This window comes from Schistocerca americana, chromosome 1 (assembly GCF_021461395.2).
Source record: "Schistocerca americana isolate TAMUIC-IGC-003095 chromosome 1, iqSchAmer2.1, whole genome shotgun sequence".
Taxonomy (NCBI): Eukaryota; Metazoa; Arthropoda; class Insecta; order Orthoptera; family Acrididae; genus Schistocerca; species Schistocerca americana.
In genome coordinates this window covers 501,335,155-501,351,850 of record NC_060119.1, presented here as the reverse complement: position 1 = coordinate 501,351,850, position 16,696 = coordinate 501,335,155, and the positions used below count along the sequence as shown (strand labels likewise).

The following is a 16,696-nucleotide window of genomic DNA, read 5'->3' as shown; positions in this document are numbered from 1 at the left end:
TACTGACAGTGCATTATTGGACCTTTATTGTTTTTTAAGGTGATGTTGGTTATAAAGAACATTAAGGACAGTAACAAGATTCCATAATGTGTCCAACTAGAAACTGAGGTCCTGATCAATGAGAAATGTGGTTTCCAGTTTGATAATGCACAAAATCCTGTCATTGGGATACTTCAAGCTCTGCATAACTGATGTTTTTGTATGATTTTACTGAACAAAGGTAAAGAATAAGGCAAGATTTTTTACTGTGGAGAAATGTACAGACTTAAAGCAGAAGTGCACACACAAAAGCAATGCCTGCACAGCGACTTACTTGTACATCACATATATGCTAGTGAGGTCTTTTTAGAGGAGCTCAGTGTGCTTTTGCTAGTAAGATAGCCAGAAGACTCTGCACCAACATGTTGTTGGAGCAAGTTATTGACCTTTAGTATGTTTCCTGAATTTTAATGGAACAGTCCAAAACATATACAGCTTGCACTACAAAATTCTGATGACCTTTTTTTTGTGTAATCTGGTTTGTATTTTGCTGGCAAAAATTTGCTAATACAGATACTGTCACTAGCCCACTTCCACCATTTTTACAGTGCACACAGTAAACGTTTATGATGGTGAAGTCATTGTTTTATAGGGTAAATACAGAAAAACAGTTCTTATTTACTATTTTATTGTTATTGAAACTTTATTGTCAAATACATTTTATGTGGCACAACCTGATAATGCTAATCTTAGATAACTAGCTTTTCCACACGATTCAGACAAGCTACATAATCTAATACTTGGGTGCAAATCAAAATTAGTACAGTCCAATTATGCCTCTGTTAGCTGCAGTTGGCAGAACTTTTTTTGTCACTTCTGTTACAAGAACTGTCAGCTGCAGCAGGACAAGAGTGGTGCTGCTTCAATATATAGGAAGATTTCATACTTTCTGAGTCCAACATCACAACAATAAATATAATATATTATGGACATAAGAATTTTCATTTGATCGCACAATCAATTAAAAATATGGTATGCCTACAACACAGTTTAAATTTATTGATTGTTGAAGTGTTTTGTGGTTCTTACAGGGCAATCTCTGTAGTACCTGTAAGTTACAGCGGTGTTTGTGTCTGAAGATAAGAATTTCTGATTTTAAATACACAGTGATTAACATTTTGTGTATATTTAACACACATTTTGCCTGTGACAAATAAAGTATCTGATTGGTCCTCATGTCAGTAGGTCAGGGAAAATAAAATTGTGTAGTATGTTTTTTGCTATATTTAACTTTTGGTGCCTATGGTAGGAATAAGAAAGGAGAGTGCAAGTCTTAAGAAGCCATTTACAAGAATGGTCAAGAAAGAACACAGCAACCTGAAGCAGAAAGCACACAACAAATCAGAGTATTCCATAAATTTCACCTTATATGAGGTCAATGCAGCACTCAATGAAATGAAAAAAGGCAAAGCTCCAGGATTTTATGGGATATGCCTAGGGTTCCTCATCAATTGTGGAAACAAGACTTGTAAATGGATTTTGAGCTTCTTCACCAATATTATGCTGTCAGGTAACATTCCAAAAGCTTTCACAAGCACAAAAACTGTAGCTATACTGAAGGCCAGTAAACCAGCGAGTAAAGCTGTTAGCTATCATCCTATAGCCCTCCTAAGCTGCTGCTACAAGTTCTTAGAAAGACTCATCCCTAATGGAATTGGTCCAAAGACCCATGAAATTACTCCCCTGGAACAAGCAGGATTCAGACCTAACACAAGCTTAACTTCACACATAGAAGCTGGGTTCCAACAATGACTTAAAAGCCATTGGCTTTTGTTGATCATACAGCTGCCTAGGATCCAGTATAGAAACATGGACTCCTGTACACATTCGCAAGTGTTATATAATGCCAAACCATAATTAGGCTCATAAACAACATGTTATCCTATAGCGGTCTTCCACAGGGTTCAGTTTTGGCAACAGTTCTGTTCAGCTTACACACATCTTATCGCCCTAAAACAGAGTCAAGGAAATTCATTTACGTGAACAATCTGGCTTTGGCCACTCAACAGAGAAGTTTTGAAGCTGGTGATCTGCAGATCTGCAGATCTAAGTAGAATGCGTGAGTACTTCGAAAAGTGGAGATTAACACCAAAGTTAGCTGCTTTCGTCTTAACAATAGAATGGCCAATGCAAAGCTACATGTCACCTTTAATGGTCAAGTCCTCCATCACAAAGACTTCCCAAAATATGTAGCAGGAGCTCTTTATAGAACCTTGTCATGCAAGAAACACATGGCAAACACTGCTGCAAAACAGTGCAATGACATCATATAGAAGCTCAGTGGTTCCTCTTGGGGTGTAAGAGCTACACCACTACTACGTTCTTCCTTTGGACTCATTTACTGTGCTTGAGGATGGCTTAATAGTTCACATGAGAGAAAAATCAATGTTCAGCTAACTAGGACAATAGCAGGTTGTATCATATCTACCCATCTTCATTGGTTACCAACTCTAAGATGTATCATGCCACCTAACTTCAAAGACAAAGCCCTTCTCAAGGAATACGAAAAAGTAATTAAAATTTCTCACCTCCCGATCCACTCTGATGTGCCTGCACTTAAAACAAGCCCATTCAAATCTAGGCAGTCACATTTTATATTGGCACAATTTGTACAAGCAGTGGATTTCAACATAAGTAAGAAGTGGTCAGAAAAGTGGAATGATAATGCTCATGAGAAATGTCAGACTCTTGTGAGACCAGGCATGAGACCAGCCAGCATAGAATTACCAGGACCTGCTTGGAAATCAATCAACAAGATTTGTACAGGACATGGTATCTGTGCAGAAAGCCTCCACCAAAGGGTAAAGGCTTCATCTTGCCAATGTGACTGTGGCAATAAACATCAGACCATTAAACACATTGTAACAATCAATAGCACATGATCTTACCCACTAAAGCTGGAAAATTTCTTTAAAGTGACAGGAAGCCCTTGAATTGATTGAACATTTACATTTTAATTTGTACATTTAGCCTGAATGCATGGTCTCTCAGTGATACGAATTAATAAAAGCTTCTCGGGCTTCCAGCTGTGTCAGGTGGTTAAAATCCTACAAGTTTTTGACTGAGTTCTCCTCGGCCATTGTCAAGTGATAAATGATGGCTGTGTCACCGCGTCCTCACTGCTGTATAGCAGCGCTACTCATTGTGATGTCACTGGTACTCTCTTCCTCGCCAAATGTGATAATGCTTTTGTCCCGTGTCTGTTGCGCCCTTGTCAACCTTGCTGTGGCTGGGTCCCAAGCTGTGCTGAACTGCAAACTGTCATCCTTATTGATGGTTTTCTCAAGTATTTTTATTTCTACTGCTTCTTGTATGATGCTATCCAAAAATTCCTTCATCCTCATAATTACAGGTCTTTTGTCGAACAGAATTCGTATTGATTTTCTGAAGTGTGTTCTGCCATGGCTGATTTATCAGGACAGCATAGGCGTAAGCAAGTCTCGTGTTTCATCCAGCATTGCTCCACAGTGTGTACTGTTTGGCCAACATAGTAGCAGCCACAATGATAATGTATTTTGTACACTCCAGGCATTCTATGCCCAAGATTGTCCTTCACAGGCCTCATGAGCTGTCGTATTTGGGGCCTGGCACAAATGAGATGTTGTCTCTCTTCAGGAACTGTCTAATCTTTCCACACTGTGCTGCAGAATGGCAAAAACACAAGTTTCTTCTTCTCTTCTTTGGTGATGCTTTTCCTGCATGTTTCACCACAAACAGCTTGTGACACCTGGCGGCAGGTGTGCAATAACTGCATAGATTTCCTCTCCCAGTTATTTGATAGTACAACTGCAGGATTACTTAAGGACAAGTAGACGTTACCGTATTTCCTATATGGTGGCCAGTATTTCAACCAAGTGGATGTTGTAGTGATGGGAAGTGTTAACTTCATTCGTAGACAACCTTTTCATGGAGAAATCTGAAGCAATGCTTTGGACATGGCTCCAGATAAGCCAAGTTGCTTTTATCATTACATGGACAATACTTTTATCATCTAGCCCCACCAATGTGAAAAACTGGAAGAATTCTTAGAGCACCTGAATGACCTTCACAACAACATTAGGTTTATGATGGAAGTAGAGAGAGATGGTGCATTGCCCTTCCTCAACGTCCTCATTCATTAGAACACTAACAGACACCTCAGCTACAGTGTGTAGGAAACCCACCCACCCACCCACACACACACACACACACACACACACACCATCTGACACAAAAACGTAATGTTCTAAACACCCTTGTCCACCACGCTAAAGTCATCTCCGATGAAAATCTGCCACTAGAACTAAGCCAACTCTGAAAAGTCTTCCGGGAAAATTGTTACAATCACTGCCGGGTATCACAGGCTATTTCTGATGAGAGATGTAGGAAAAGCACCACTGAAGAAGAGAACATGAAATTTGTGTTTTTGCCTTTCTGTGGCACAGTGTGGAAAGATTAGCAGTTTCTTGAAGAGAGACATCATCTCATCAGTATGAAGATCCCAGCAAAAATACGACAGCTCATGCGGCCTGTGGAAGATGATTTAGGGCTTAGAACACCAGGAGTGTACAAAATACCATATCAGTGTAGCTGCTACTACACTGGCCAAATAGTACGCATTGTGGAGCAATGCGGGATGGAACACGAGTGGTGCTTATACCCATACTATCTTGAAGTATCAGCGGTGGCAGAACATGCTTTAGAAAATCGACACCGAATTCTATTCAACAAAACACCTGTCATTACGAGAATGAAGGGATTTTGGGTAGCATCATAAAAGAAGCAGTAGAAATAGAAAATCTGAAAATACCATCAATAAGGATGGTGGCTTGCAGCACAGCCTGGGACCGACCCGTGGCGAGTTTGAAGCACGTGTGATTGATACAGGTTGAAACATTACCACACTTGGTGAGGAAGAGAGCGCCAGTTATATCACAGCTAGCATCATGGTTATATAATGGTGTGGCGATGGCAACATGGCAGTTATCCACCACTTGACAATGGCCGAGGAGAGCTCGGTTGGAAGCTCATACGATTTTAACTACCTCATGCAGTTGGAAGCCCGAGAATGTTTCGTGTGCATTTATTCATTTAGTTCTGTTTATTTTGTAGAATTATGCAATTCAGATACGTAAGTTACAGTTTAGTTTGTGTTGCCATGCACTAAATAAATAGTTATGCAAAGGTTCTGCATTTGAATAATTGTAGACAATTCTAATTTTACTGGAATGAGTAATCCTCAAAAGGTGTCCCTCTAACATTGTTAAACAAAAAAGAAGCTGCTTGAGAAAAGAAGCAACAAAATTAGATGAAAGTTGTTAATATGGCATCGAATTAGGGTGTCCATTTGTCCCGTTTTTCCCGGGACAGTCCAGTTTTTTATCAAAATGTCCCGCTGTTCCAAAAGTTTTTTTGAGGACGCTCAAATATCCCGTTTTTTTATTATTCCCCTTGGCTAGAGTATTTTACCCTACTGATTGTTTGACTTGCTATTAACTGCGCAATTATTTACGCTAGGAAGCGCATGATGACTTTCAGCATACCCCAAACATGTACCTAACTGTCAAAAATCACAAGTAATTTTAGACGCACTATACGTTACAAATAACAACGAAGATTCTTCTCTTCTAAATCGATCCACTGAATCCGTCCTTTGGGTCCAGAGATACTCTACACCACTGATACTTGCTCTCTGGCTTTCGTCACCACACTGTTAATATTTTCACTGTGCAATCACTGTTTCATTATGGCAAAACGAAAGTGTAATTTTAATAGCAATATAAAAAGCAAGTTTCCTTTTATCACTGGTAGTGGAGAAAATGTAGAATGTACGTTGTGCAGATCAAAATTTGCTATTGGTCATGGTGGAAGGTCTGACATTGTGAATCACATTAAGATGAAGAAACATCATATGAGTGATCAAACTAAAAGAGAAAATAAATGTGTGAGTGACTGCTATGTAAACTTAAAATCAGTAACAGAAATGGATAGGCAGTTGGCAGCACAAGAAGCTACGTTTGCATGCCACAGTGCAACGCATAACCATAGCTTTAAGTCAATGGACTGTACTACAGCAGTTGTTAAAGAACTTTTCAATCCTAAAGTCACATGTGGACACACAAAATGTAATGCAATCATTTCAAATGTTATTGCACCGTGTGCAGCTCAGCAGGTTTTAAATGAACTGAAAAGTGCTTGATTCATTTCTGTAATGACTGATACATCGAATCATCTGGATTTGAAGTTGGTTCCTCTCCTTATCAGGTATTTTCACCCTGAAAATGGCATCTCGGCGAAAGTGCACAAATTGGTTAATTTAGCTGGAGAAACTTCAGATTTACTTCAGAATTATGTGCTGGAGGTTTTAAAGAAATATGATCTTGAGGGAAAGGTGATTGCAGTTTTTGCAGACAACACTAACACCAATTTTGGTGGTAAGCAGAGGGAAGGAAAAAACAATTTGTTGTATAAACTGCAACTGAACACAGTGAATAATATAGTAGGTGTTGGCTGTCCAGCACATGTGGTGCACAATTCCTTACAAACTGGCTCAGATTGCCTACCCATCGACTGCCAATTAATTGTAAACAAAATCTACCAGCATTTCCACATATATACAGTAAGGGTTGAATCTCTGAAGTCATTCTGTAAGTTTACTAAAACTGAATACAAAACTGTACTTGGGCACAGCAAGACAAGGTGGCTATCTCTGCTACCAGCATTGGAAAGAATTGTAGAGATATTTCCTGCTTTGAAATCATATTTCATTTCCCTTGATAAGTGTCCTGTTATCCTTAAACAATTCTTTGATAACCCTGTGTCTATTGTTCTTCTACATTTTCTTGTTAGCCAGCTAAAACATTTCTCCACAACAATTAAATGTATTGAGACACAAGAAATCACATTAGTGGAAGTTTATCAAGAAATAAACAAATTATTGGGCAAATTACAATGTAGAAAATCAGAAAGATTTCTCACATCCTTTGTACATGAGACTCTAAAAAAGCTGGAAGAAGAGGGTGAAATTATTGTAGAACAATTTCATATTTATGCTGACATCTTCTATGACTCTTGCATTGAGTATATTAAAGAATGGTGTTTACCATTTCTCACACTTTTTAAAGCATTTGACTGGGTTAATACTGAAAAGGAGCAGCTACAGTGGAAGGATATTCAGGACTGTTGTGTTTTTGTTAAAAGTATTGTACCAAATTTTCCTGCTGATGAAGACGAACTGTTCGATGAATTTTCATGTGCACAGAACTTCATAAAAAGTGAAGAAGGAGACAAAGAAAGTGTTGGTGCAATGTGGTGTAAAATATTTGCTTACTTCAAAAGTAAAAACATTAACATGAAAAACATGATTCACTTGGTGGAGTTTTGTCTGGCAATTCCTGGGTCAAATGCTGCTGTGGAATGTGTGTTTTCGTTAGTGAACTCTTTTTGGTCAGATGAAAAAAACAGAATGAAAGTTGAAACAGTGAGGGCCTTGCTCATTGTCAAAACACACTTTAATGGTGTATTGTGTACTGACTTTTATGATACAATTTCAAACAAAAATGCACTTCTTCATAAAGTATATAAAAGTGAAAGGTACGGTGATAGCGTGGCAGAATAATTGTAAAAAGTGATTTGGGATCATCTGAGTGCACGTTGTAAAGGTAAAATTGTATGTGTATTAAATTTAGTCAATACAATATTTATGTCCCATTCTTTTTCTTCATTGTCCCAGGTTTTTCTCTAATTTATTTTAAATGTCCCCTTTTTCAATGAAAATGAAATGGACACTCTACATCAAATTGAAAGGGCTTGCACCAGACTGGGGACCATAGAACTGTATGTATTTTTATTGAATGTAACTACTACATGTAGAGAGTAACAAAGTCAATATATTCAGACTTCATGTTATAGAAAAAATACAATAAGTGATGTAAGCTTATTGCTACCAATAAGATTTGTCTCTCTGTCTGTTGTGTAAAACTGTGTAACCATAAGAGCTCAGATAGAAAACCAGTCCTAAGCAAAGAAGGGAAAGCTAAAAGATGGAAGGAGTATATAGACGGTCTAGGCAGGGGAAATGAACTTGAAAGCAATATTATAGACATGGAAGAAGAGGTAGGTGAAGTTGAGATGGGAAATATGATACTGCGAAAAGAATCTGATGGAGCACTGAAAGACCCAACTCGAAACAAGGCGTCTGAAGTAGACTACATTCCTTCAAAACTAGTGATAGCCTTGGGAGATCAAGCCACTACAAAACTCTTCTTTCTGGTTTGCAGTATGTATGAGACAGGATTACTCATTAGGCTTCAAGAAGAATATAATAATTCCATTTCCAAAGAGAGCAAATGCTGACTGGTGTGAATATTACCGAACTATCAGATTAATAAGCACAGATTGAAATACTAACACATATTCTTAACAGGAGAATGGAAAGACTGACAGAAGCCCACCTTGGTGAAGACCAGTTTGGATTCCGGAGACATGTAGGAATATGTGAGGCAATACTGACTGTACAACTTTTTTTAGCATTTGTGGACTTAGAAAAAACATTTCACAATTTTGGCTGGAATACTCTCCTTGAAATTCTGAAGTTAGCAGTGGTTTACAACCCGAACAGAAATCAGACGGCAGTTGTAAGAGTTAAGGGGCATGAAAGTGAAGCCATGGTTGAAAAGGGAGTGAGACACGGTTGTAGCCTATGCCAATGTTATTCGAACTGTACACTGAACAAGCAGTAAAGGAAGCCAAAGAAATATTTGGAGTATGAATTAAAGTTCAGGGAAGAGAAATAAAAACATTGAGGTTTGCCAATGACATTGTAATTCTGTCATAGGCAAAGAAAGGCTTGAAAGAGTCTTGAAAGGAGGATATAATATTAACATAATCAAAAGCAAAACAACGATAATGGAATGTAGTTGTATTAAAGTAGCAGATGAGTTTCGCTAGTTGGGCAGCAAAATAACTGATGATGGCTGAAGTAAAGAAGTTAACTGCCAATGACAAGAAGAGCATTTCTGAAGAAGAGAAATTTGTTAACACTGAGTATAGATTTAAGTGCTAGGAAGTCTATCCTGAAACTATTTGTACAAGTATGGAGTGTAGCCATGTACAGAAGTGAAACATGGATAACAAACAGTTTAGACAAGAAGAGCATAGAAGCTTTTGTATTTGGTGCTACACAAGAATGCTGAAGATTAGACGGGTAGATCACATTGAAATGCCTGGGCTAGCAGGACAGAGCAGTTTAGGATGTGAAAAGGGGCCAAAATAAGTTGCTGTCAGTTGCACTTAACATACAAACTTTATTTATCAACACACAATATTACAACAAGGATGCAAAACACTCAAAACTGTAATCGACCTCCTTTGATTAACTTTAGACCGGCTGAAGGCCACACTCAAAATCCAAGACACAGGGCTTAAGAGAGAAATTGAAATACAAGGTTCTTCTGGAGGTTTCACCGAAAAATATTTTCTAAATCTTCAATCTAAATAGGCTGAAGGCCTTAGCAATTTAATTTTAATGGAACTTGGCTGGAGCCTGCATATTAAGCAATAAGAAGAGTTACAATCAAAAGGCAGAAGGCCTTATCTTAAAACATTTCATGTGAAATTCGGCTGAAGGCCCCATACAAAAGCATAACCATCTTATGCCGTAAGAGCAAGACAAGAACATTAATTTAAGAGAGATTAAAACTCTGCTGAAGGCTGCACATCAGCTAATAATTTAACAGCTTAAGCCCTAGAAAGAAGAGTTTCAATTTAAAAGGCAGAAGGCCTTATCTTAAAACATCTAAAATTCGGATGAAGGCCCCATATAAAAGAATAACAATTTCATGCCTTAAGGGCAAGACAAGAAAATTAATTTAAGAGATATTGATACTCAGCTGAAGGCCACACATCAACCAAATAACTAAAACCCAAACAGGGAAATTACTACGTAACACACAAGGAACAGCGCTCAAAAGTTTCCAAGGGTCGGCCTGAGATTGTAACACTAATGCCCGTTTAGGTGAGACAGGCAGCCTGTCCAGCGACTTCTTAATCTGAAGGCAACCCATCCGACAGACAGACAGCCAACCAATTAACAAAATCAGTTCCGCCCCATGCAACCAGCAAAATGACCACAAGATCTCAATACAATGACACACAGAATATTGGCGCACACAACAACCAACAACACCTCAGATGTCTAACTGCACACCGCGCTGGACAGCAACAACACGACGAGGAAAATACACTGCCGAAAATTACATCGACAATCAGGGCAGGTAACCAGAATGTCAATGGCCACAAGTCAGAAGATACCGCTGCTCAACTTCAGTGACAGGGAATAAGTTAAGTTAATCTCCACAGGAAGACAGCTGGAATCTTAGCTGACTTGAATATACACACATTGTTGCTCAAAAGTGACAACCAGGATCAAACGAAGAAATGTTAACAGTTGAGGCTCAATAGTAGGTTAAGTGAGGACTCAACTTTCATGTCCAAGAATGGTGGGCAACGAACTTCGTAGCACTCGCAAGCAGCACCTCACACTCCAACCGCACGTGCACACCGCCAGCAGCACCGGCCAGAGTAACACGCGACTGAGACTTCCTTGCTGCTCCCTGTCAAACAACTGACTGGTCACACACCACCCAGCCGGAAACTATATCCACCACACCAAAGATAGTACAGCAGTACTAGTATCGATACACGCTGCTGCTGCCACTCACAGAGAGGGCAGCAGCATTATTGCAATAACCACAGGAGAAATAAAACCACAGGACTGCAACCAAGGTTTAACCCAAGACAAGCATGACTCAAGCCAGCCACGGCTCACACGTAACTAATGAGGAGGTACTGAATAGAATGGGGAGAAAAGCAATTTCTGGCACAACCTGACTATAAAATGGGATTGTTGATAGGACATATTCTGAGACATCAAGAGATCACTACTTTAGGACTGGAGAGAAGCGTGGAGGGCAAAGTCATAGATGGAGACCAAGAGATGAATACAGCAAGCAGATTTGGAAGGATGTAAGTTGCAGTAGTTATTTGGGGGTGATGAAGCTTGCACAGGATACAGTAGCATGGAGAGCTGCATCAGTCCAATCTTTGGATTGAAGACAACAAAAACGACACAAGTAATCATAATAATTTCTAACACAAAGTTTCTAAGAAAAATAAGTTTAAGGATAATTCAAAGGAAAACAATGCACATTGCCCAACTGTTAAGATCTTAACTGGGTTTCAGTTTATGTCACTCCTGTTTCTAAACATACAATTTTGATTACATTATATAAAGCAAAAAACAAATGATCTGCATGTATTGTAGCACATCAACAGAAAACAGTCATTTAAAACCATCCAGATGTTATGCTTCAACTTACAGACTGATAAACCAACTGTATGTTGTGATTCACACAAGCACTCAAGATAGCACAGCCCTATTCATTTAATAATATTCTTAATAATTTGACTAGTTACCAAATAATCTCGTAGACGTGATCAGAAGACTTTTATCAAAACACTACTGGGGTTATTGACATCTGGAAGTGAGTAATGGCACTAATAAAAACAAATAAAGGAAATAGACAATACTGCTGTCTCTCCCCAATACTTTTTAATATCTACTTTGACAAAGTAATAGCACAATGGAAACAATGTTTAAGTAGTATTTTGTATGCAGACAATATCACAACAGACAGAAGATGATTTACACAGAAGGCTATACAACTTATGAAATACAGCAGAAGAATATGGACTGATAGTAATGACATTTCTTGGGGGAGAACATGATAACAGCCAAAACTGAAATAATGGCAAAATATTGGAGCAGGTATCCACATTTAACCCTCTTGGATGTAAAATATCCCCAACAACACACCACAATACAGAAATGAAACTTTGCAAATTTAAACATATATGGCAAACAATGCAGAGAATTTTGAAATATAAAACCAGAAAAGAAACTAAGCTGATGCTTTATAAAACAGTGTTGGTTCCAGTAGTATTATATGAAACATGAGAGTCATGACTCATGAGAATTCCTCCCCCAAAAAAAGACAGAAGAAAATTAACTCAGTTGAGTTGAAATTCCCAGGGTGGTCAAAGGCTGCACTTAATGTTAAAATATGAGACACAGATTTTTGATTTGGAAACAAACTTTAAAAAATTATGAAGTCAGTTAGTGTAACCATATAGAAAACATGCAGCAAGATTGTCTGCCTAGAATCTCCATGAATTGCAAGTTCACTGAACAGTGTAGTGTCAGACATCTGAGGACAAGATGGTTTTCAGAACAGGTTGTGCAACCTATTTCATGAAGTGAAGGTGGTGATGACCTGAGACTCTTAAGTGGGAGAAATTTTCTTCCTAAAAGCTCCCATTCACAGACAGACTACATCTGTGTCCACCTATTGTGGATGATGAGTCCATGGTCCACACCTGTCAGTTCAACCAATTAACTGCTACTTGCTTACACAAACTTCTTTCTAACTGCAAACCCTCACTCCTTCAGTACACTGCCACATAATTCGGGGATCACAGGTAGATTCCCCCAGATGGTTGCAAGTGGCCACACAACCTGACGAGACCAGGGATCCAGCCAGGGGTGTAGTCCACCAGTGAATGGGGGGCCTTTAGTATGTGGCCCCGTTGTTGTAAAATTAGTAAACAAATAGTGGTGCTGCTATGCAAAGAGGAGTGGACCTGGTGAGGTGAAGTAAAATTATTTAATTAAAATTTTGGAGTCCTACAGTGAATCTGATAATGTATGCGAAAGCAACAATGAAATCTGAGTGTAAACAATACAGATTTCTGCAAGAAGTTGTACATCAGGCTCACAAATTGATATTAATGTCAGGTGAAAGGATCCAGTGTAATTCATAACTATTATTTTGTAATAATTTAAAGGTTTTTCTTCATTTATTTTCATTTTTATCCAATTAATCAGATTATTATCCAGTAAAATTTGCTGTATAGTTTACCTGATACAGGTATCAAGTTTACAAAAGAGACACACTGTAGTCACTTTGAAGAATAAGACGGCACTCACTTCTGAAACATGGCCTCTGGTGCTTGACACCATAAAATATAAATACATATTGATTAAAAAGTATAGTTTTTGCATTGGTGACTGAATGAACCCATTTGATAACAATTGTTGCATTGTATGTTCTGATTACTTGGCACATAGGTGAGTTCACAAACATATGTTAATTCAGTGACAGTAGACCAAGAGGTACACTAATCACTAGACTGCATACCAAATGCCTGTTTTAAATTCCAAATATCTCCACAATGTCTCATGTAATGAGGGCATGTTACACTGTTGATAGTGTGATAGTGACACACACACACACACACACACACACACACACACACACACACACACCTCACACCTGACATCCTATTTTTGTATTACAATACATTCCACATAGGTTCATCAAAAGAGTTTACAATTCCTAGTCTAACTATGCAACAACTGTAATTAATTGTTATTAAAAAGGAACGGCTTTTGTGGAGCCTCTTTCATAACATAGTGTTCCACTATGCTTAAACTGTTCATATATCACTTTAATACATTCCATAGAAAAAGTATGTGGCATACGTTTTATAAATAGAGTGACAACTATGTAGATGTATGCGGTATTGGATCTAATTATACTTACAAGACATCAGTTGAAATTAATTTCTGAGCTGGATAGGTCTGTAAATTCAGCTATGTATCTGCAAAGCAGGAGGAAGTAGAGGAATTAAAGGCATAATCATCACTGTACTGTCCCTATTTTCCTGGATGAAAATAATAATCTCTGCTCCTGTACCTGCTACAATGTGTTTCAAAAAGACTGTATCTCCTCCATGAATTATGGCAGAAACTTGCAGCATATTTAAATTTACCCATCAAAAAGTTTACCTTGCTGCCAGCTGCAAGTTTCTGGTTCACATGATTGGTGGTTGGGGGGTCTCCTAGTACAGGTAAGTTGCTTGGTTAACTGTCAAATGTGCATCTAGTTGAGAAGGTAATAACATAGCAAAAAAGCTGTTTTGCATTCTCCATGTGAACAGGTACACTTCAGTTACAACTGTGCAGTATGACTTTAAACGAGTGTATGGATTCATTGATGGATCAGCCATGATAGCTGTGCAGATTTTGAATTTCATCAAAGGCAACCCCCCCACCCATCCTGCACTTGATCTCCCAGTATGTATGGTTTTTTGTGGAATTGTAAAAGACTCCATTTGTGTGCCTCCCCTTACAATTTTTGGTGACAGTGCATATAACAACAGAGAATGCAGTGATGCACTAAATCCAGATATAATTGCAAAAGTATTGGACAAGTTCGAATATTGTCTAGATGTTTGTCATGTGTCTTGTGGAAGGCACATGAAGATTTGTGATACGTAATGTAAATTTTCATCCAGTTAATTGATTAATAAGATATACACTAGCAAAATTAGATGGTTCTTTCAAAAATAAAACTTGTAGTACTTATGTGCATGTTAAAACCTCAGATTTCTATCTTTGTACATGTAGACGATATAGTCTTGTGAAATGAGATGAATATTTTTGAAATTATAATGCATTTCTGTGTGGGTCTCTTGCTTTTTTTCCCAGCAGATCGAAGAAGAATGTTTATGACAGAAGAATGTGTGACTGATGTTAATGCACAGTTCATTTTATCTGGAGGTGCAACAAGGGTTCACTCGGAAATTTCACATGCCAGCACTGACGAGAGCAAAAACTTGGTTGCTTCTCAATAAGATTCAAACAGTTGGAAGTGTTGCCAATGAATTATGCTTTGAGAGATCTTCTGCACAATAGGAAACTGTTCATAGAATCAGAGAAGCAATCTAAAGAAGTCTGAATGCATCAACTCATCATTTAAGCAGCTAGTTGGGCATGCAAAATTGTGTTACAATTTGATAAACACAATCAACACATCATGGATCACATTTTGTTTATTGATGAGGCCAAATTCTGCACCTCTGCTAATGATAAAGAGGGCACGGAAAGTGGATGTGTGGCTTGGACTCACAAAAAGACTGCAGTTCATGTATCCTGTCATGAATGTACAAAACAAACATGAGGGATCACCAGGATCCAAGAGGTCAGATCTGAGATGCAACTTCGGCTATATGAAAGGATACTCTTCAGCAAGTACTCAAGATTTCCTCTTCAATGACGAGAGCAATGCTTTCAAACTGGATGGAGGCCATGTTGAATTGCAATGAGTATGTATGCATAGAAGGGGGAAAAAAATTAAAAAGACCTAAACTCTTCCCAAACAGGCCATGAAGGCCCAACAGTACCAATGGGCCGCCATGTCATCCTCAGTCCATAGGTGTCATTGGATGTGGATATGGAGGGGCATGTGGCCAGCAAACTGCTCTCCCGGCCGTATGTCAATTTCCAAGACCGGACCCACCACTTCTCAATCAAGTAGCTCCTCAGTTTGCCTCACAAGGGCTGAGTGCACCCCACTTGCCAACAGCAGTCGGCAGACAGGATGGTCACCCATCCAAGTGCAAGTCTAGCCCAACAGTGCTTAACTTCGGTGATCTGATGCGAACCAGTGTTACCACTGCGGCAAGGCCGTTGGCGATAGACTGGCAATAAACATACATGCACATCATGTGAATGCATGCGTTATTTCATAGAAATGGACTGAGACTTTATCACCATATTGTAGTACACTTGTTTCCATAACAACCATTACTGTTCCATATTCTTTCTGGAATGCGTATCCAAAAATGTTGCAAGGTCTATCAGGCAAACCAAGTGAGACTTAATCCATCTTCTTCCGAGCTATCCACTGTCCTTCCAATCTGCTGTTTTACTCTCTGAACATTTTATTTATGAACTTTATGTAGTTTTGTTTCTGTCTATAGTTGTGTGCAAATTCTACACCACGTATTGTGAACTGCCACACAACACAAGAGAAATCTCTTTGCCTAAGAAGGTGAGAAACTAACCTCTTTCAAGGGAACAGGTAACAATTTATTCACTAGATGTTATTGCAAACAGCTCTGGCTACATTTATGAATTGTGATGTGACTCAGAAATAGTTCTGTGAAAGAGAAGGCTGGTTGAGTTTTAATGGCAGAAAGAAAACAGTATTTCCACTGCAGATAATGAACGAAGGATTTGTATCTACAAGCTGCTGCCACATGAAAACAGATGCCATGACCACCCTTAATCATTAGTGAATGACATGATCTAAATTCAATCAAATCTGCAGATTTTATAAGGTAAGAAAGCTATCATTTATTTTCAGTTGAACAGACATCAAGGCAAACACTGACTCAAGCACTCCAATACTTGAGCAGTCCCTCACTTACGAGTGCTTGGCATATCCATGTAAGTAAATGGCCTTTTTGTCTTCCTGTGGCCATATTAACCTCTTCTGCAGTTGAAACACCTTTCCTCTTATTCTGAAGTGCCCAGGCACTACAGTACTAGATCGCCAAGGAAATGTATTAACATTTAATTTTGTGTCTGACATTAGATGCATATAAAAGCAATGATACTTTTGAACATGAGATATTCATGCATTTGTACATTCAGTATCATTGTGGAAGACCACATTAACAGGTATCAATATTGGTAGCTATATGTGTGTAATCAAAACAATTGACAGTTATAAGATACAACAAAAAGATACTGTAACATTTTATTTTGCCATAA

General features: G+C 38.5%; 1 protein-coding gene and 1 pseudogene across 1 annotated transcript in view; one reads left to right on the top strand and one right to left on the bottom strand.

The window, feature by feature from the left end:
• LOC124604669 (uncharacterized protein C15orf61) overlaps positions 1-16,696 on the top strand; it is a 65,392-nt gene that overhangs the window by 40,094 nt on the left and 8,602 nt on the right. The gene's annotated exons all lie outside the window — the stretch shown is intronic.
• On the bottom strand, positions 15,495-15,612 carry LOC124556359 (annotated as a pseudogene).